Genomic DNA, 23,223 nt, shown 5'->3' with positions numbered 1-23,223 from the left:
TGGAGGCGGGGTCGAATACCTCCACCGTGACCCTGCGAGTCGTAGGAGGCGACGAAAAGGGAAGCCTCATATCTGAGACAGTAAAATATGGTCGCGAGTCCCAAGGGACTCCGACCCGAGAAAGATCGCTCTGGCAATGGCCAGCAGCATATGCACAAGACTGACCCGTCCTCTCGTCAGAGAGGGCGCCCCACGAAAATAAAACCGTAACTGTCAAACGGTAAAATTAATATCTGGTCATGAGCCCCAGATGGGGCTCGACACCAAGACTTACTGACTGACTGACCGTCAGTCGCAATGTGACTTTGACTTTGACTGGTGTGAGCTCCCTCTTCAAAAGTGAGCAATTGAGCGCTAACATTACAATGACCTTCCACAAAGCTTTTACTAGATCCGTAATGTCTTAGTCTAGTCCCGCCTGGGAATTTTCCATATTCCAAGGCGCACACCGGTCCGCGATTTGCACACGGCATTCAAAATCCCGTACATATATGACTATGTAACAAAATTATGCAGGAAACAAGCAGAAGTCATACAAAATCATGAAAATGAGAATGTTCGCAACATCGGATAAGGCGAAGCCCCGCACAGAAAGTATAAGAGGCTTAAACTTGTCGACTGTCAGGCATACGACCTTTCAAGTGATTAGACTGCCGTTGTAGCGGAAACTACTAGAAATAGGGCATAATCTGCTGTACTGAGCCTGGATTGACAGAGACCTTGTATATATTATACATAGAAATAGGAATTAGGATTAAATTTGTAAATATATGTAAATACTCACAGTAGACTTACTAATACGGACTATGACTGACAAATGACAGACACGACCTCTCGTTAGAGAGGGCACCCCAAATGGACAGGACAGTAACTTTCATATAAGGGGAAAAGAAAAGAAAAAAATCTGGTCATGAGCCCCAGCCGGGGCTCGAAACCAAGACAGAGAGACTGACTCACCGTCACTCGCAATGTGGCTTGGACTTGGAACTGACTGACATGCCCGTGTGGAGGCGGGATAGAATACCTCCACCGTGACCCTGCGAGTCGTAGGAGCCAACGAAAAGTGAAGTCTCAAATTTGAGACAGTAAAATATGGTCGCGAGTCTCAAGGGACTCGGATTCGAGAGAGACTACGCTGACAAGGACCAGCAGCATATACAATAACCAGATCCGTCCTCTCGAGAGAGAGGGCGTCCACAAAAAACAAGACCGTAACTGTCAAACAGTAATGAAGATCTGGTCGCAAGCCCCAGATGAGTGCTTTATGCCAAGACAGACTGACACGCCGTCAGTCGCAATATGACTTTGACTTTGACTTTGTCTGACTGACTGACTGACTGGAGTAGAGGTTCACCCGTGTGGAGGCGGGTTCGAAAACCTCCACCGTGACTCTGCGAGTCGTAGGATGCGATGAAAAGGGAAGTCTCAAATCTGAGACATTAAAATATGGTCGCGAATCCCAAAGGACTCGTACCTGAAAAAGACTGCGCTGGCAAGAGCAAGCAGCATATACAAAATACAAACCCATCCTGTCGTCAGAGATGGTACCCCACGAAAACAAGACTTTAACTGTCAAACAGCAATAAATATCTGGTCATGATCCCCAGATGGGGCTCGACACCAAGAATTACTGACTGTCTGGCCGTCAGTCGCAATGTGACTTTGACTCTGACTGAGAGTTCATCTGGCATTCAGAATAGTTCCAATGGAATGTCCAGTCAGAAGATAAATTGTGTCAAATAGTGATGTGTCAAGAATTGAGTCAGGATATACACAGTCTTAGATATGAATCCAGGGAGTCGGCAGCTGAAGACGATAGCAGGAAAGGAATTAGACTATGCCAATTAGACTTAGTGTGTGGGTTGAAGACTGCACATGCGCTGTAGTTACAGTGATATTTGAAATTACAGTGAGACTGTGATAAATCCGTTGCCAGGTAACGGATGGTGAAGACTAGTAGAAGAATATCAAGACGATTCAGTGTTGAGTGATCTGTAGTGTTAGAATCGAGAAGAGTGTTATACTATAGAGACAAAACCGGTTAATGCTGCTTAGTGAAACAGCCGCTGTTTACTGCGAGGAACATATAGAACACACAAATACACTGTGTGGGCAGAATGCAGAGTTGATGTATGTTAAAGCGGTGGTACATATACGAGTATTAAAGGTAAAGCTATCCCTGTAGCAGGCCATGGAAGCCCCTAGGGTTGTGAGACGTTGAGGCTCCCACATCTTCTAGACAATCGGCTCAAAGTGTACTGCAAAGTTGTCAGCCTGAAATTCGCTTAGTGGAGTGTGGAGTCCAACTGGGTCCACGCGGCACGGCGGCTACTGATTGGCTTATTGTAGCCTGCCCCGGGTGATTATGATGATGGAGAATTTGATGGAATGAAGATTGGCAGGGGAAACCGAAGTACTCGGAGGAAACCAGCCCCAGCGCCACTTCGTACACCACAAAACCAACTTGACCAGACCCGGGATCGAACCCGGGCCGCCGCTGTGGGAAGCCAGCAACTAACCGCTTGAGCTATTGCGCGGCCATACCCCCAGGAAGATTCCTGGTATTCATTTCTGTTAGAGGCTGTGTCGACTCCAGGGTCATAGTGTTGCTGGAACGATTGGGTCAAATGAAAAAATCCACTTCATCGAGACTCGAACCCGCGACCTTCCGGCTTGTAGCATAGTGCCTCAACCAACTACGCTACCGCGTGCCCCCGGCACGTATAATAAGCACTCTATTAAGTGAAGTACCCTGAATTTTAAAATATTAACAAAGAAGAAAATACTGCTCAGTGGAAGGCACTGCCATAGTATTCATGTGTGTAGACTGTAAAAATTACAAAAACTCTTAGGCTGGGGCCACACGAGCGCACGAAGTACGTCCGTTGCGACGAACGTACTTTATGACGGACGTTACTGAGGACACCACACAGTTGCAGAATGCGGTGCGTAGTTCTTTGTCTGCAATGGAGCCAGAAGAAAGCGTAGCATTCGCCTCTCTTGTTTATTTCTACAACGGATGTCACGACGTTCGTTACAACGGACGAATTTTGTGCTCTCGTATGGTCCCAGCCTTAGGGTAATTTGTGCAACAGGAGGGTTGTCGAACAGGAGGGAATTATCAAATTGTGATGGAACCTGCCTGGGTTCCAAAATGCCAGATGCAGAACAGCGATCCCAGTAAACTACTTGAGCTGCATGCCATTGAAACTTAAAAACACTTTTTGACTTTAAGCATTTATGTGTATGGGACCATACAATCAATTATGTAAGTTCTTTGAAGTTTTAATGTGTACCAGCGAAAAAGGACTTTTGATGAACAAGTTTACTCATACACTTGAAGTTTATTAAAACATGGAAGGTTGAAAATATGAAAATATTATAGAGCCTCGCTTTTGAATTTCCTGAAGCTAAATTAAAATGCTAGAATGTATTTACGCACGGGAGCAGTGTCTTAATATAGCTAAACTGAACTCATTCCCTCACCCGGAAAGAGGCCTACTTTAGACAGAGCAACATACACGTGAAATTTTATGCCCACACAGCTACACAAAGCGTCCTGTGATAATCATGTGTTGGGTTACATTTCTTGTAGCTAACAGCTGAATGTGAAAAGAAGAGACACTGATGGTCATTTGGTCCGATTACAGTCGGCTGTAGGTATTGTCAGGAAGTCACAACGTACATGTGTGTGGTTCCCTTGCAGGATACGTTTCCCTGGAACCCGGTGAAACAGAAAATACACAATGAAAGAAACTACAAATATCTGGTTCTCACAGCAGTTACTGTAAAGCGCGCTGTCTTTTGTGATGTCAGGTCATAAAATATGGTGCAATTTTATAGACGTTTTTATGGTCTGTATGTATGTCAGACAGCAAGAATCATTTCTGTTGGTTGTCTTACCCTTCCGCCCCTAAAACACAGGCAGTACCTTCATTCGAAACGTCTCTGAACATCTACAAGACTACATGGCGTCACATCTCAGTACTCTTTAACTTATAAACAGATGTATCTGGGTTTTACATTTGTAAAGGTAAAGGTATCCCTGTAACAGGCCGTGGAGGCCCATGAGGTTTCTGAGACGTCGAGACTCTCACATTTTCTAGACAATCGGTTCACAGATGGCGGTGAGGTTGTCAGTCTTACGCTCCGACAGTCCGTTACCCCAGAAAGATTCCTGGCACTTATTTCTGTTAGAGGCTGAGTCGACCCAAGGGCCATAGTACGGCCGGAAGAATTAGGTCAATTGAAAAATCCAATGGCCTCATCGGGAATCGAATCCGCGACTTTCCGACTTGTAGCATAGTGCCTGAACCAACTACGCTACCGCTTACAAAATGTAAATATAACTAACATTAAGTCTCGTGCAGTTACCATAAATCAGTTCATTCTTCAAATTAATCCCTAATTATTTACTTTAGATTAACCCTTCAGAGTCGAGTAGTTACTATGCATACCGTCTGCTTTAACATAATAAAATTCATTGTTCTGTCAACAGAGTTTATTTTTGCGTTCCGTATGATTGTCACGTAATTCAGCCATTTTTACCCTAACCCACATTAAGCGGCAGCTTGTTTTAGCGGAGATTCAGTGTTTCCTGCGAGGTACGAACTGATTTCTTATAATACGAGTATTATTCATAATATAAATTCAGGCTTCATATGTGAGCCGTGTCCCTTGACCCTGTGGGTCGAGAACCCAGTTCTCCTACCCACTTAGACCCGTGAACTCCTGCTCAATATGGGTAAGGGACAGGCTCATAAGAACGACTTGCTTGTACGTGATGTACTATGCCTCCCCAAGGTCCAGTAGGGGATCTCGGGAGAGGAAAACCACTGTCGGCACTATGGGCCAAGCTGGACGGATCTGCTAGTCCGAACTAGTAGGGAACACACGACCCAAGTATACACAAATACAACTGGCGTTTCCAAACATATAAATAAATGTATATATTGATAACATAAGTATACAGGTGTACTCTGCCTGATGGGCAGGGACTGGTCAAAACATAATAGACAGTTGATGCAGAACTACTCTGTGCCTAGCCGCACAGACTCAAGTATTGGCACGCCTGAGGGACGATCGGCTATTTAAGCCAACTCAACTCCAAGCAAATTAATTAACTTACGCCACATGGCGTCGTGATGAAAAGGAAACCATCTACAGCAGTAAGTCACTTACTGGCGNGGGACTCCAAGGAACTTCACGGAGAAGAACCGTTGCACGGTTCATATGGCAAATGACTTTCTGACAAGAGAGACCTGTCCTTTCGCCAGAGAGGGCGCCCCACAGTAGCAAGACCGAAACTGTCAAATAGTAATAAATATGTGGTCATAAGCCCCAGATTTTTCTCGACACCAAGACTGACTGACTGACCGTCAGTCGCAATGTGACTTTAATTTTGATTCAGTCGTCAAATGGTTAAAATCAGTTCTCCCTGTGTAAAATCGCGAGACGAAATATATATATACACCTTATTAAATAACAATTAAAAACCTTACCCCTTTCAGAAAAATAATCACACCCCTGTAAGTTAAATGCAACGTAGCGACTTATAACGTCCCCAGTAACAAAACACAGGCAGAACAGCCGTTTCGCTGCAGACGAGACGTCCTTGTCATTGTGTTTGTAAGAACAATATTTCAAAACCATACAAAAGAAAAACAAATTACATTACAGCACAAACCTTGAGCTCCGTTGCGACTTAAACGGAAGCAGTTACAATCTGTGACAAGCTTGCCAACATGTTACTGTCTCTTAAAACGACGCCTACACAAATTCATATTACGTGACATTCCCAGATGTAGTAGGTATTAAAATTCCAATGAAATATTCCTCAGTGTGTTATTACGTGTCTAAAACATCTTTAAGTATACGCCATGCCCTCAAAGTAGGCAACCTTACGGAAGAAAATTCCCAAGTGCTCAGCAAGATCTCCGGCGTGGCGATTTGGTTTCCAGTCCCATGTTTAAACAAACTGCAGTAACTTGTAATTATGATGTAAATATCTACGTCACTTCCGGATGATGGCGCCTTCTCAAATATATTTTAGACCCACAATATTTCGGGTACCTTCTGGACTGAGGTACTGATATTTTGAAGGTTATTTGTTCGAAACGAGGCACTATTGTACAGTCCCAATCTGAGTAAATCTACAGTAAACCTTCGCTAATCCGGTTACAGCTAGTCCAGATAGAATTATGGAAAATGCTGTTCAGAGTTGAGTACATACATCTAGGAAGGCAGACGTGTTAGTTGTCCGTTCAGAAAAAAACTTGACAGTTCCTTGGAAGCTGAATTATTATGTTAAAACACAAGCAAAACTTCTAAGACTTCTATCGATGAATAAATGTATTCTCTTTTTGTAGTTTTTAAATAAAGGCTCTACAGTGATATTTTATTATTTTTATCATGACAACTTATATATTTATTTTTTTATTTATGTTCTAATTTTTTTGTCTATTAGAGCTAGTTTTTCTTCACTACTCCGGATAATCGTATAATCCGGATGACCTCTCCCAGAATTAACCCGGATTAGGGAAGGTTCATTGTACTCTACTAACCACGGTACATCATACGTCGTTCAGCCAACGTTACTGAAAGTAATTCGTATGTAAGTACGTTTGAATTTCCCACCGACTAATGAATCCCCGGAGTAAGTAGAATATTCGGCGGCCCGGGTTCGATCCCGGGTCTTGTCATGTGGGATTTGTGGTGGACAAAGTGGCGCTGGGGAAGGTTTTCTCCGAGTACTTCGGTTTCCCCTGCCAATCCTCCTTCTACCAATTGCTCCACAATCACCCTCACCTGTCATCTGGGGCTGGTACAATAGGTCAGAAGTGGCCGCAGTACATATGAACTTAGTCCCACCCCACTATCATTAAAGAAAAGTAGAATATTGAACCTTTGGGACTTCCTAATAATGACGTCACTAACTGGTGATGATGCAGTTTGCTTCCCATAGCAGATGGATCATAATAATTAATTAAAGCGATGGTCTTCTGATGGGGACAACTGTTGAGGGTTGCGGTGTAGATCGTATTCTGTCACGGCGCTAGGGCGGTTTGACGCCAACTTTCCTCTCTTCTGACAACCTGCAAGTGATGCAGCTGTCTGATACATGAATTTCAGCTTTCATTAAATTCTTTACAGTCAGCCACTTACTTCAGATAACGTGCGACATTATTTTATTAACGAATTAAACAAGAAAATTTTATTTCTGATATACAGAGTGTCCCAGGAGGAATGTGCCAAACTTCGGGAAGATGTGCCTTATGTTATAGTATGCCGATATAACCCAAAACATCTATGTCCAAAGTTGAACGGTTACGGAGATAATGGCCCGAGAAAAGTGTGGTCTTCTGGCGAGTCCACGCACTCTACCAGTCAGCTGGCATGTCTTATCTACGTTTGTCCTTGAGTGTGGTGATGGCAGCTCACGTTAGCCCCATACACTCGCATACCAGAACGCGCAGTCAGCATTGTTACGTCAGCGCTTGCCATTCATGTGTCATGTATAGTGCTTGGAACTCTGAACGACAACTTTGACATGGCGTGCGAGGTTTTTGTAGTTCAATTTAATGGCTTCATGTCACTCACAAGTAAGTTTGATGTTACGTACATTATTAACATTACAGAAACCACATATTCCTGCCAGTTTTAATATGTATTTTGTATTCAACAAGTGTGTAACACCGGTCAAAGTTTCACACTTCTCTGGCCATTATCTCCGTAACCGTTCAACTTTGGACATAGGTGTTTTGGGTTTTATCGGCATACTTTAACATAAGGAACACCCTCCCGAAGTTTGGCACCTTCCTCCTGGAACACTCTGTATATTAGCATTATATTTGGGGCACGCGGTAGCGTAGTTGGTTGAGGCACTATGCTACAAGCCTGAAGGTCACGAGTACGATTCCCGATGACTTCACTGAATTGTTCAGTTGACCTAATCCTTCCAGTCGCACTATGGCCGTGGTGTCGACTCAGCCTCTAAGAGAAATGAGGACCAGGAATCTTCCTGGGGGCTAGGGGGTTGGTATAGAGAAAGCAGACTGGAAAATGCTTAGCGGGTGCTTTGGTGATTCGTGAATTCTGAATATTAGCGATTGCACTGTAATTTCGTGTAGTTCAGAGTCGCGTAAATCCAATGTCCAATCCAAAACCCCGTCGATAGTCACACACATACCACATGATAATATGCAGTTAGGCAAATCCTTTTAGGTGACCAGTCTTGATATTATGGAACCTTTGACTCTCCCTTTTTCATCCTTCTTGAACTTTACTCCTGCAATTCTGTTGTGAACTTTCCTGGAATTGCGTTTCTGCTCTAATGGATCCCCTTTCCTGTACGTTTTACAAGTTCATTATTCTCATTGTAGGATGTTAAGCTCAGTTGCAAGGGGCGGTCTCTTAATACGTGCATTTCTATTACGTCCAGTGATAAAATAACCCCCTTTTTCCTAATTCAACTGTTTTATGTCCAGACGTAAAATGCCCATAAAAAGCAAAGTCCATTAGTAGGAAATGGACATACAAGAACTGGCCATCCAAAAACACTAATAGTATTCATCAATAATAATTGTTTTTCTCTCTCTCAATTTCAATCATTTCTTCTCGCTTCATGAATATTTTAAGACTTTAAAAATAATTTCTGCCATTTTATTTGTGATACTGTTCCTTCTATTTCAAGTTCCTTGGATTATTTTATATTCATGCGCGTAATTTAGTTCGTGAATAAAGATATGTCATAAAAGTATTTTTCCTCATCCGAGATTACTTTCCCCTTAGTTTTTATCCATACAAAGGGAGCAGGTTGACGTAGCGGTAACATTATAGACTTGTATTTGTAAGTTTCCCGGTACAAAGCTCAACCCGCACACCAGATATATTAATTTGGTGATTTAATGTATTTTTTTTAAGTTCCCTCGTTTAAATTCCTGGATATTACTCCGATTAGGACCAAATCGCTTCCTTCCAAACTATTTCTAATCATCTTGACGTCGCCACTGTATGGTCTAGCTACTGGCAAACCAGCAAAGCAGCTCACATGACAATACCATGTCATTGTGAATTCACATTTGATGTTACTTTTATAATTGAACGAGCATGATGTTAATACTAGCCTCATTCCATAGATTTTTGTCCTTAAATATACGCTGGAGAATAAGTAAATAGCTCACAATGGTTATAAAACGTAAAATATATGATATTCGAGACTGGAGATGAAGAACGTTTATTTCTCGATATATCCTCCACCAATATTGATAGACTTGTCCCATTGCTTTACCAGTGCGTCGAAATCCCCAGTCTTTTTCACTGTTGTTTCAGCCACTTCCACAACTAGTCGGGTACAATCTACGATTTTCGAACATTCCTTAGAGAATTTCTCAATCCAGTTGTGAATTATTTTACGCGTCAAACTCTTTTCACCAAACGTTTCTTCATGAATATCCTTTGCATTGAATCGTTTTGCTCACAAAAAGAAAAGGCACGACACAACGCTGCTCTTCGGTAGTATACACCTCAAACACGGTCGCCATTTTGACTGCTGAAACCAGCATATGAATATGCGCATGTATGTCTGTTACCTAGATTATCATGAGGCTCGACTTTGCTGGTACCTAGTGACTTATTACGTCAATTGCAGCTGTTTTGCTTCCATTTGTGACCTATTTACTGACTCTCTCTCGTACTTTCCAATTCTTCGCGAGATTAGGATATTTGAGAATGGTAAATAGGGACCACATTTGTATTTATAAAGAAATTAAGAGCAATTTCAATTCAGAGAATGCTAGTTACTCTACAACTCGGAATTGGTTTCCATCTCATCTTCTTCCTGAAAACGTAAATTTGACATATACGAGACTATAAATTTTCCTGTAGTTTTATATGGATGTGAAACATTGTCTGTCTGTATTAAAGGGAACCCATAGACTGACGATGTATGAGAACAGAACGTTGATGTATATTTGGACTTCTTAAGAAAGAGAAGATGGTAGATGGCTGGAACAAACTGCATAATGAGATACTTAATAATTTTTATTTTTTTTTTATAAAATCTTATTAGAACGATAAAAACGAGGATATGAGACGGGCAGAACATGCAGAACGCGTGGAAGAGACGATAATTGCACTCAGTGTTTTGGTCGGAGGAACTAAAGGATGAAAGCGGACAGGAGAACCTACACGTTGGAGGCAGAAGAACACTAAAATATGATTTTGCTTAGAGAATTAAAAAACTCAGACATGATATCCGGTGCTCCGGCTGAGATTCGAAGCGACTACCTCCAAAATACGTGTTTAAATCGTCACTGCTATAAATAATCTGTCCGGTGTTAAGGGGCATCCGTTGGCATTCATAGTAAGGAAATCGTTTTTAATTATTCATAGTAAACGCATTGAAAATAACGTTTGTTAATATGTTAAGGTCTGGTTCTATTATGAAATACACGAAATAAAGGATAACATGTGGTCAGCTGACATATTCAGGAATAGCGTCCGTCCGTACGTCATTATGTGCTGAGTAGCACAACGCATATTTAATACGTGTCTCATATATGATAAAACATATAACATTTGTACTTTCTGTTTCCTGCCGCTGACCTAGTAGAGAACATCAATAGTTATTATGAAATTTCCTCCCTACTCTTGCCAATATGTACGGTAGCCACGGCTCTAAAGTGTTGTGCAAGTGTTGCGGTAGACTTTTGGGCGTGTTTCGAAACCTAATTCCATATCTTTCTTCAAATAAAAAAACTAAAGTAAAGCTATCCCTGTAACAGGCCGTGAAGGCCCATAGGGTTGTGAGAAGTTGAGAGTCCCACATTATCTAGACAATCGGCTCAAAGATGGCGGTAAGGTTGTCAGCCTTACGAGCCGGCCGCGCTTTACTCCCCAGGAAAATTATTTAATTAATTCCTGGTACTCATTTCTGTTAGAGTCTGGGTCGACCCTAGGGCCATAGTGCGGCTGGAAGGATTAGGTCAATTGATTAGGTCAAAAGACCTCATCGGGACTTGAACTCGCGACCTTCCAACTTGTAACATAACGCCTCAACCCACTACGCTACCGCGTGCCCAATACGTAATTAAATTTTAATATCTTGAAGAGTTTTATCTTCCGGCATATAATGACATGCAGACCATTAAATATTAACCGGCGTTTCAAAAAATATTGCTTCCGTCTTCAGGGTCGAAGAAGAAGTCAGCTTTGAAGGGCTCTACTTGACTTTCAACGCAATACATAGCGACATATCCCAGAGGAAAGAATTCTTACTTGATAGAATTGTGAGAACCTCAAATCCTGCTTTAATTTCTTGAGTTAACTGTTATTCATTCATTAATGTTCTAGCTACAATACAGGTTTGTTACAGAAGAACGTAAAACTTACAAAAATATTGTGAGTGAACTAATCAACACAAAAAGCAAAGTTACACTGTTTGAAACAGTAATTCAAGAAGTTTCCTTATCCACGTGCGGTTTCGCGCCATAGCTCAAGCGGTTAGTCGCTGGCTTCCCACCGCGGCGGCTAGGGTTCGATCCCGCGTCTGGTCAAATGGGATTTGTGGTGGACAAAGTGGCGCTGGGGTAGGTTTTCTCCGAGTACTTCGGTTTCCCCCGCCAATCTTCATTCCACCAACTGCTCCACAATCACCCTCACCTATCATCTGGGGCTCGTACAATAGACCAGAAGTGGCCGCAGTACAAGGGACTTAGTCCCACCCCACTAGCAATAAAAAAATATCCACATGCAAGTCTTCAGTCTCAGTTTCACAGGTAAACCTGATAAGATACGCTAACACGTCCGATGTTTCGTGTGGGTTATATATCTCTAGCAATGGGCCTCACAGCCAGGGGAACCCTATTCTTGTGTTTCTGAAGATGGTTTGCTAGACAACGGGTATGGATTTAACATTTACCTCAGACCCAAAACATGGGGCTGAATCTATCTCCACAAACCATATAACATATTGCACCTTTTCCATTTGGTTCGTCATTTTGATTATTTACGTTCTAAGCGCTCCTGGTGTCGACTTATGGAACTGTACACATTAATAGATAGAAGAGAATGTGTTGGGCTGCTGCTTGCAAAAAAGTAATGTCAGTTTTTTTGTCGCACAGATATGTTTTTGATAAACCTCTATATTCTGAAAGAAAACAGCTATATTTGGAGAGAAGAAAAAACTTCTGCTTGCAACGCAAACAATAATAATCCGTAAGTGTAATTGGGGATTATGCCTATTCATCTCCCTTCTTCAAGTCGACATTTCGTACAAAGTATGTCTCTGTCATTCAGTTTATTTACGACACACTTATATGAAGTTTCCATTTCCGGTGGGGGGGGGGTACGTCCTAATTGGGTCTTTATGAATTGCCATGCGATAGATGCCTTGAAACTCAGATGTCTCCTGCCACACTCGACTGTATAAAACACTACTGCACGGCAACGTCGTTTTCCGATATGAGGAGGGATATGAAAGCGTTGCAGTATCACTGGCTTTGCGTCATTTATTGCAATATGAATTAGACCGTTAAAGCACTATATTTGCCAGCAGCTTTGATATTAAATAAATTTGTATTTTGTCCAAACATTGTATTTATGTGTGACACTTGAGATTCTTACTACAACAGTGACTATGTAGATTTCTGTCTAGTGAGATGGTACACCGTGTAGTCTGGTAGATATTTACCAACGTGTCAGAGGAACCTGCTGCCTCTGTCTTCAGGGAAAAAGAGTAAGCCACTTGGGTGAAATCGTCCACTTATCGTTTTTCCTCTTTCAGCTCTGTGTTTTCTTGAAGTAGGAGTCAACAAATTTCTCAAAAGCACAGGTAAACGCTTACACGTTGCTACATTTCGGTACACAAAATCTGCACAGAATTTCCATATTTCGTATGATTCTCATAATAAGCAGTGATTTATCCCATAAACGTTTACTTTGCCCCTGTGCTTAACTAATTAAGCACTACGCCATGAGGACATAGAGGGGAGTGGATGTATAGATCCACATTTTCTTGACTTCGGCACTAGTTGGAGGTGAGTGTTCAGCTTCACGTCCCGGTCGCTTTACCCCAGGGGAAAGAGTCCCAGGTACACAATGGATAGGAGGCCGGGTCGGTCCCAATGACAGAGAGGGGAAAATTCTTGACAAAACCGGGACTCGAACTTGCATCCCTCGGTCATCCATCCCATTGGCGATTTCTCCTTTAACTAGCGTTAACTGATTGCTAATTATTCTGTGATGTGAAAACTGTAATTTTTCTGTTATTTTGTTAGACTATATATAGGCTTCGTACTGTTACGTACAGGAGAGTGACAATGATAGTAAGGACACGGTTACCGGCTGTTGAATTCCAACCAACGCTACTTGGCAGAGCTAACTGTAGATCCTAGTATGTATGTCTTCGCCTGTCTCTTTATTATTATTATTATTTTTCATATTAAATTCCTTTATTTTTTCTGTGTATGTACATTTTTGTAGTCGTGTTTGCTTTGTATATGGACACTGTGTAGTTACATTTGCATGTAATTAAGTAAAAAACATTATTATTATTATTATTATTATTATTATAATATCATCATCATTGTCATCATTAGACATAGACATAGATTTGGAACAAAAACTCTCTCATACATATTTAATGATATATGTGTTATTAAATACTCCTTTGCCCAGAATTAATGTTTCTTACGTGTTTATCATTTTTTCTCTTCCTATTGCAACGTGGCTCTCAGGTTCCCCCACCCTCCACCCCGTAACAGACAGTGGAGGCCCATAGGATTGTGAGACATCGAGGCTCCGACGTTTTCTAGAAAATCTGCTCGCAGATGGCGGTGAGGTTGTCAGACTCACGCGCCGGTCGCCCTTTACCCTCAGGAAGATTCCTGGTACTCATTTCTGTTAGAGGCCTAGTCGACCCCAGGGCCATAATGCGGCTGGAAGGATTAAGTCAATTGAAAAATCCAATGATCTCATCGTGAATCGAACCCGCGACCTTCCGACTTGTAGCATAGTGTCTCAACCAAGTACGATACCGCGTGCCCCTGGCTCTCAGGGTGGCATTAATTAAATCGGTATTGTGTACATGATACATACTGCATCATCTTTGCCTTTGTTTTATGTACTTGTTTGTTTTGTTTGTCATTTTGCTTGTTATTATATTAATATTGGCCTTTGGGCTCTTGAACTCTCAAAAAATGAATTAATATTGTTATTATTATTATTATTATTGTATGCATTTCCTTGTTTTTTATGTCTTTTGTGTTTGATGTTTCGTTCTTCTCACTCGTGCTTACTTTGTGACTACCCTCTGGGCTCTGTATGTTTCCACGTAAATAAACAACAATGAATGGAAGCCAATGAAATTGAATTAAGTTTCCTTACCGAGGTTCCTTCAACAGTTCTATGATTAATAAATTAGAATGGACGCTGAACGAAGCAGTCGTGGTCTATTTTAAGGAACTATCCAGACATTCTGCTGGAGGAACTGGGAAAACCCTCGTTCAGGATATTCGATGTCTCAGCACAGGGCACGCACCGAATAGAAATCAAGAGCTTTACTGGTTGAGCCAGAGTTATCGGTGTCTTGGCGTCCGGTGGAGGTATTGGCTGCGTAGATTGTGGTTACGACTGTACTGATGAGGGATTGGGTGGCGGGAGGGGGGGGATCACGTCCGATCCTCCTTCTTCAGTCAGCCATTCGACCATCGGAGCATGATATAAAATCCAGGCAGCAACAAGACACAAGTTGAGAGCACGCACCGAGGCGAACACAATACCTGCTTGCGTTCTTTCTGTCCACACCTACACACGTCTGTTTGATTTTCAGCTCGTAGAGTAACCCAGTTGGACCGCCTCTGTTGTCTAGTGGTCAGAGTTACTGGCTACAGATCCAGATGTCCCGGGTGCGTTTCCCGGCGCTACCAGATTTTCTGAGTAGTGTGTCTGGAACGGGGTCCACTCAGTCTCGTGAGGATAAGTGAGGAGCTACTTGAATGGAAAAGTAGAGGCTCCGGTCTAGAAAACCGAGATTAATGGCCTTGGGGATTCGTTGCTCTGACCACGCGACAGCCTCTATCCGCTGAAGTTGGCACCAACTTCGCCGTCAAGCGGCGGCCGCTCAGTCGGTATAGTTCGCTTGCAGACTAAAGCCACGGAGTTTTTTTTTTTTGGAATAACCCAGTTTTTCAGTTCTATCAATGTCTACTCTCTAACGACCGCATCTTCTTGAGGAACTACTTTCTAATGAGTAACGGTGTAATGCTTTTTATGCCTTCAGCGAAAGTTCTGTAGCTCTCGCGTCTGATGCCGCACTGTACGTATATTTAAATGAAGCTCAAAATGAACAGTTACTACATGAAGACAGAGAGAGTGAAAGTAGGTAAGTAAAGTTGTCCCTGGGCTTAACTAATAAGCCCTGCACCATGACGACATATTGGGGAGTGGGTGTATAGAGCCACATTTTCTTGACCTAGGCACTAGTTGGGAGTAGTCAGCCTCACGTCCCGGCCGCATTACCCCAGGGAAATAGCCGGTACCAATTGGATAGGAAGTTGGGTGGGTCTCAGAATCGGTACAGAAGACATGGAGAAGTGAAAATTCTTGATCCTACCTGGACTCGAACTCCGACCCCTTGGTCTTCCAGCCCGTAGCCAGGAGCTATGCTGTCTACGCTATATTGGCTCTTGAGAGAGAGAAATGAATGATAGGTCCTGGTGACAATTCATTTAACCTGGGGGGGGGCTATCTGCTTCGAAAGTTCCCAGGCAGTACATGTTTGTCCTGGTAAAGTCATATTGTAGAGAAGATAATGTGTCGGGGAGTGAACTTTATTATGAGCAGAGGAAATAAGTTGGAGGAGGGGCTTTAATGCATTTTATCGTAACTGTGATATTAATATTTGGAGGGTTTGAATTAGGGTAAAATTTTGAATCATGAAATTTATACAAAAATGAAATTTACTCCTAACGGAAAAGGAAAACGCATCTTAGTGATTTGAAGCGATCGTTTCGGTGTTTGTCTCCTGCGATGTGATGCTATGTAGCCTTGTAGAATTTTGCTGACGTTTCGGAGGAACGTGCTGCCTCTTCTACTCAAAGATAAACTACATGACGTCATATCCGGAGGACAGTAAAGGCGCGTCCACATTACTCCTGCTCGTGTGACTCGCTGTGCTCGCGAGTAATGTGGACGATATAACAAGTCACGAGGCAAGCAAATTTAAATTTTTTAATTTAAAAACTATATAGCCAATAAATTAAAATACGACTACAGCCTATACACACTACGGATCCTCACGCGCCGAAGCGTGGCGAGCAACTGAAGTAGTGTGGACGAAGATTTACGAGCACAAGTAAAAGCCAGACGAGTCTCCTGACAAGCACAAGCACTAATACACAATGCATTTACGTTGCAAACACCAGTAGGGTAATGCTCTTTAGCAAATAGTAGCTACTTATTATCAGAAGTCACAAGGAAAGCATAAACACACTGTCGTGTCGGATGACAGTGTCTAGTCTGTTCTTGTGATCACGGTAATGAAATTTCGGGTTCCATTAAAATTGGAGTATATCTTAATAATACAGTGACCATGAGGTTCTCGAGAAGAAACTTGCTTCGAGGTGTTGGTTGTCATAATTAGAGATATTTCTCTTAAATTATACGGCAGCTCTCGCTTCCCCTAAACAGTAGTTGAAATAAACTCATATTTCCTTAAATGTGCTTTCTCCATTGAAAGAGCGTGTATGTGAGTCGTCCCCAGCGCACAGGCAAAATGCGACAACGTTGAATATGCAAGAAGATTGCGTGGAAGAAAATTCTGAGAAAGCACTTTTCGATATAGCATACAGCAATGATTTTCCTGAATTCTTTTTTTTTTCGTTTTACTTAAAGTCAGGAGATTGGGCGAGTTCAATTTTATACCATTTTACTCTATGCGTTTGTTATGGAAAACTGTTAGAAATTGGAAAAAGTAGGTATTCGAATTGAAGTACCTACTTTCTCTTGACTTTAATTCAGTTTCTTTAGCAGCAAAATGACATGAAGCCTCAGGACACTCTGTGCTTGTTCATCACGCCTTAACTCCTGAGAACAGAGTGGTTACTATATTGTCACGTGATCGACTGACCATAGACGGGGTTTGGACTGGTAATCGGATTTATTGGACTCTTTAACACACAACTCGTGACTGCACTTTACAGGTCACTGTTAGACGCAGACTAGTGTTTTCAGCCAGGGCCTTCACTCCGATGCTTGGTAACGGCTTTCAACAGTGGACGTTCCTCTGCTTCCGAGCTCACGTTCTCGCAGGCTGGAGACCATCTCCCGCCAACCTCCTACTCTTCTAACTGCCGTCTCAGGTCTGTCCGTTTATCAAAGTCAAAGTCAGACTCAAAGATACTTTACTAATGAGGGTTTACCGCCAATCTGTTTGTCTTGGCGTCCAGCCCATTGAGGGCCACGACCAGAGATTCGTTTTCCCCAACTGAACCCCTGCGGTTATAGTCCTTATGTAACATCCTCTCTGACGAGAAGATGGATTTGTCTGTTATGAATATGCTTAGCCTTTCGTCAAGTGTACGTATCGCACATATAGCATGTTATTAAAAATTCTTAAGTATTGCACTACGCACAAGTCCTCTGTCAGTACAAGTTTTGCAGAGAAGATCATGCCTATCTTACTTATCTTACTTATCTTAGTCACATGAACGGCGTAAGCTTGACCACCGCCAAGTTTAAGCTACTTTATGGCTGCTGGTACTCGTTACATAGCCTCCGCACGGACTGCACAGAAAACATCGCTTCCAACAGCTTTTCTACTATTGCGTGTTACATAGCCGTTACCTAATAATGCCTGTTTCTCTGGTTCCATATTTTTTTGATCAAATATGTCAGATTATGAACAACCTGCGTTTTGCCAACATATTGTGATTATGTGTTTCTCATGATTTTCACAAAACAGCAATTATTTATATAAATAATATTGTAACGTGTAGGAGGGTTACACGTGACGAAAGCAATAGGTTCTAAATCGGAGGACTGGATTTATTGTCACTTCGGTTACAACGCGTCTTAATTACAATTGATACCACGCCATGGCTGATTTACACACTTTAAGAGTTCACCGCAGAAATAATGAAATTATTTATCTATTGTGGGATATTTTCTTTGAAGGAATGCAGTTACGTATTTACTGCAGTGGTGCCGCGTAGTGATAGCTTGATTTATTAAGCAGTTGCAAAGCAACGGAGCAAGGAACAGTTACACGCATAGAAATCAGATAGAAACACAGGACAAGAAGCAATGAAACAAAAAATTTGGAATCGAAATATACTGACTTCTTCTTTTTATTTTCAAAGGTCCCCATCTGCTTTGGCTGACACGCAGCTCCAGTTCATGTCCTTATTTCCCTATTTTTGGATGACATCTTCGTTCGAGGCTTCCAGTTCTACACTGAAGATGGAGGTAAGAGGTCCATACGAAATACTTGTTTTTATTTACCGAAGTTTGTTAATCTAGCGGTAATGATTTAGGTTTGAAATCCTCCGTGTACATCGCTATTCTGAGTTATTTCGCGGTTTTCATCAGTCCCTTCAGGAAATTACAGTGATAGTATTTCAATTACGTCACGGAAACTTCATCATTTCCAATTTATGATCAAATAATTATTTACGCTATTTCGTCTAGGTGTTGAAATATTCGTAAGATAACGGACTAATATATACGGCGTCACGTCTCTGACCACGAGACACTCTCTCTCCGCTAAAGTCGGCATTAACTTCGCCGACAAGATCCGGTCGCTCGGTCGGTATATTTCGCTTGCGGACTAAAACCACGGAGTTTCTTTTTTTTTGCTTCGTCCCAGAAGATTGTGATGTTTGGATTGGAATAATTCAAGCCTCTGCATTTTAGCCAGAACGTAGCGGAGGAGGAATATAATCGCGTATAACAAAGTGAGAACTTTCTTCTGTAGAAATGTGCCGGTTTGGTTACATTTGGAAATCGGTGAAGGTAGGTTTTGATCAAGCAGACCAGGGCAGACTTGTTGCTGCGGTTTGCCGTGAGGTAATACAACGCACGGGTAGCGGCAAACACAGCCCTTGTCTCCAGGGGGTAGAAAGTTGTTGCAGAAGGATATCTGTCGGCCAATTTCACTAAAAGGAGCTGAAATTTAACAATTCAGTGTATGAAATTCGCCTAAATATTATTTAAAAATTAAATTCTTACCTCATAGAAATCGCACTATGCTACAAGCCGGAAGGTTGCAGGTTCGAATCCCCATCACGTCATTGGATTTTTCATTTCACCTAATCCTTCCAGTCGCACTATGGCCCCGGGGTCGACTCAGAATCTGTCAGAAATGAGTGCCAGGAATCTCACCTATCTCACCCTCACCTATCATCTGGGGCTGGTACATTAGGCCAGAAGTGATCGCAGTACAAGGGACTTAGTCCCACCCCACTAGCAATAAAAAGAAAATAGTATCCCTCAAAGTAGACGTGGTTGTATATGGCTTATTGTTTTTTTGTGTAGGACAGAAGCAAGGGTGCCTTCAGTAACGTTAGCACTTGATATTTGTAACCAAGAAAATTAATTTCGAAACAATTTTAACTTCAATAATTTACAGTGTGTTATCGAGAAAATAGCTAGTCACAGTGGCCGCTCGGATCGTGGTTTCGAATCCCACTCAAGGCGTGGATGTCTGTGTGCGTTTAATCTGTGTTTCTTTGTTCTGTGTGTAGATAGCGGCCTTGCGACGGGCTGATCCCCCGTCCTAGGAGTCCTACAGCCTGTGTATAGGATTAAGAAATTTGAAAAAGAGGCCAAGGACGAATAAAGGGCTGTAGAACTATAGGTAGATAAAAGGTAAAACTGTCCCTGTAACAGATCGTGGAGGCCCATAGGCTTGTGAGACGCCGAGGTCCCCACATTTTCTAGACTATCGACTCACAGATAGCTGTGAGGTTGTCAGCCTACGCGCCGGCCGCCCTGTTGCCTCAGGAAGATTCCCGATACTTGTTTCCGTTTGAGGCTGAGTCGACCCCAGGGCCATAGTGCGGCTGGAAGGATTGGATGAATTGAAAAATCCAATGACCTGATCGGGAATGGAACCCGCAACCTTCCGGCTTCTGGCACAGTACCTCAACTAATTACGCTAAGGCGTTCCCCCCATATAGATAGATAGGCAGGTAGGTAGGTAGAATACGAAAATAATATTTTAGTAAATAGTTCTATCTTCTGGGATATATCGCTGTGTAGACCGTTAAATTGAACTGAATTTTCGGAGGGACATGTCTCGCCTCCATCTTCAGGGTTGAAGAAGCCAGCAAAAATCAGGTTTGCTGTCTGAAATACATTTCCATCTGACTTAACGGCGATGCACCCCAGAAGCTACCGCTTTGGGAACCTCAAATCCGACAGTGTTCTTGCAGCTACTGCAGATTTCCTAGGATTTGACAGGCGGGAAGTGACAGGAGGATGGAAAAAGTTTCACGAGGTGCTTTGTTTTATATATATATATATAATAAACGTTCTTAGTATGATAAAGAGTCAAGAAAGCTGAGATGGACTGGGTAGGTAAAACGCATGGAAAAGGAACTAAATTCATGCACACGTCGATTAGGAAAACCTGAAGAAAGAGACCATATGTAAAACCTAAGCTTAAATGGAAATATAATATTAAAATAAGATCTGCTAAGAGCTAATCGCATACTTTCCTTTGCTAGGACATTCACCACATAGAAAACAAAAAGAAATAATTTGTGGTACACAGACACACAGATATGGAGTTGATTCCATACGCCTCCTAACAAAAATTGAGGGAGAATACACAGACAGCCAGCAAGGTGACCTCATGAGCCTCATAAGCCTGAACAATTTGGAGGGGATACACAAGCAGCAAGGTAATATCATAAGCCTCCTTTTATTTTTTTCAAATTTGGGAAGTAGGCTGAAAATTGTTCAAAAAGGAAAAGTATTTAAAGGCGTGGGTCGGATACATTTGGTTAAATTAAGTACCAGCAGCAGGCTGTTACGAACACAGTAATGAATTCTCAGGTTGCATGAAATGCTAAATATCTCTTGGCAAGTTGGGCCAAGGCCGTCCCATAATTCAAGCGGTTAGTCGCTGGCTTACCACCGCGTCGGCCCGGGTTCGATCCCGAGTCTGGTCAAGTGGGATTTGTGGTGGACAAAGTGGCGCTGGGACGGGATTTCTCCGAGTACTTCGGTATCCCCTGCCAATCTTCATTCCACCAAATTCTCCATTATTGTAATCACATGGGGCAGGCTACAATAGGCCAATCAGTGGCCGCCGTGCCGAATGGACCAAGTTGGACTCCAGCCCCCCACTAAGCGAATTTAAAAAAACAAATCTATTGGCAATTTGGGCCAATGTCAACTTCTCAAAAGGGTTCTGCCTCATTTTGTTACATAATTGGGCCCAGTGTTGATTCAGCTCTTTGGGTGTTCGCCCAGTGCGAATATGTGCTGTGTTGCCAATGTTTCGCAAGTATATGCTTTGATCTTCAAGGTCGAAGTGAGCAGAGCGGGTTAATTTTCGTGTATATAAGATTTTAGTTCAACAGATTCTGCCCCCACCCCCCACCCGGGGTGGGTGTGGGCAGTGCTGCTGCCCAGCCCTGCCAGACAGGAACAATGGACAGGGGAAAGTATTCCAACGATCCAGGGACACTGATCATATTTCCCACGCGATTATATTTCGCAATGCTCTCACTGGGCACGATATTGCCAATTTTGCCACTGGCCATCAAAGTTCCACAGCTCACAGTTTGAAAAACACAGCGTTAGCGGATTCTATGTATTGTATTATGGAAGTATTGTTAGTGTTGGCTGAAGCAGACGAGCTTGAAGCTGTGTAGACCCGGCAACCATTAGCTAAGGTCTTAATGCCTTTCTGTCTGTCACGTGCTGACCCACTCTCTTCTGATTCGTCTTCCTTCAAGGAACCTTATCTCATGGCTCCTTAGACGTCTGAAATTCCCAGAGGACTTGAGAGAAAGTTCTTTACAAAGGAAGTATTAGTGGATCAAAGGGCTTAGACGCCTTCGGTTGCCACTGACTCGAGAGGTGTCGGAGAAGGCAGAAAGTGACTGTTCTGAAATGGAAGAATTAATGAGAGGGAACACGCAACACGAAGCGTAATTTGTAACTTAAGGAGTAAATACTGAGGAATCGGGGTTCGACTTCCGGCAGAGGAAAGATGTTTATCTATTATTCAAAGCGTTCAGATCAGCTTTGGGACTCACACAGCCTCATGTATTACTGGTAAAGGGACATTTTTCGTTCCAATAAGTGCTGAGTATAAGGTATAGAGATATACCTCCATTCCCCCATACAGCATCATGGCGTGGTGCGTAACTGAGCATAAGGAGAACGTTGCATTGCCTAGGAGTGAACTGTATGTAAACTGAGTTAGCAAAATGCGCATGCTCTAAATATATCGGCAAGTAAAGCACACGCCTTCATGTTAACAGCGCGTTTATAAAGTTTGAGGTTCTAATGGCGGTGATAATTCTTCCGGATTATAATACCGTGTAGTCTGGTAGGTGGGTACCATCCTTTCGGAAGAACATTGCAGAAATTGATGGATCTGAGATATCCACAGAACTATGAAGAGTTCTGTCTTCTTGGCTAGAGTGTCGTGTACTCCGATGAAATACAATCAATGTTTGGGAGGAATATTTTGCATCCATCTTCAGGATCTAAAAGTATGCCAAGGAACATACCATCAAGAAGCAGAGGTTTACTTGATGACTTTTCTTGTTTATTTATTGTGGATTACTCTCCTACCCTGAAGATGGAGGTGATATATTCCTCCGAAACATAGGCTTTCACCAGGCTACATTGTATTGTACCAGAGGTATTAGCACCCATCTACTATACAGTAAGTTTTCCCTGTGTATATGAGATTCCAGCCAATTAGTGTGCAAGGCATCTTAACCCAGACCATGGCTCTCAACTGACGGCACGCGAGCCGGATGTGTCCCGAATGCGTATCCTGGCTACCCATAAAGTACGCGATAAAGTTTCCCTCATCTTTTGGCTGGAAAGGAGGCTGCAAATCTTTTCGAGAAGAGAAGTTTAAGAAGAGCTCTCACCAAATATTCGGAGCAATTATTATGCCGATTTCCCGCGACAAGCAGCTTAGCAAAGCATTGAGTTAATCTCCCTCCTTTGTCGTTTGTAATATCGATATATTGC

The 23,223-nt window shown here is 42.4% G+C and overlaps 1 long non-coding RNA gene across 1 annotated transcript in view; it reads left to right on the top strand.

Moving 5' to 3' along the window:
* Positions 1–23,223, top strand: part of LOC117282815 — a 221,631-nt gene that overhangs the window by 86,452 nt on the left and 111,956 nt on the right. The window contains exon 2 of the long non-coding RNA XR_004513701.1: positions 18,360–18,465. This is a non-coding gene — a long non-coding RNA (uncharacterized LOC117282815). The remainder of the gene's footprint in view (positions 1–18,359; positions 18,466–23,223) is intronic.

Source organism: Cryptotermes secundus, unplaced genomic scaffold (assembly GCF_002891405.2).
Source record: "Cryptotermes secundus unplaced genomic scaffold, Csec_1.0 scaffold307, whole genome shotgun sequence".
In the NCBI taxonomy this organism is placed as follows: domain Eukaryota; kingdom Metazoa; phylum Arthropoda; class Insecta; order Blattodea; family Kalotermitidae; genus Cryptotermes; species Cryptotermes secundus.
This window is presented reverse-complemented; position numbering and strand designations above follow the sequence as displayed.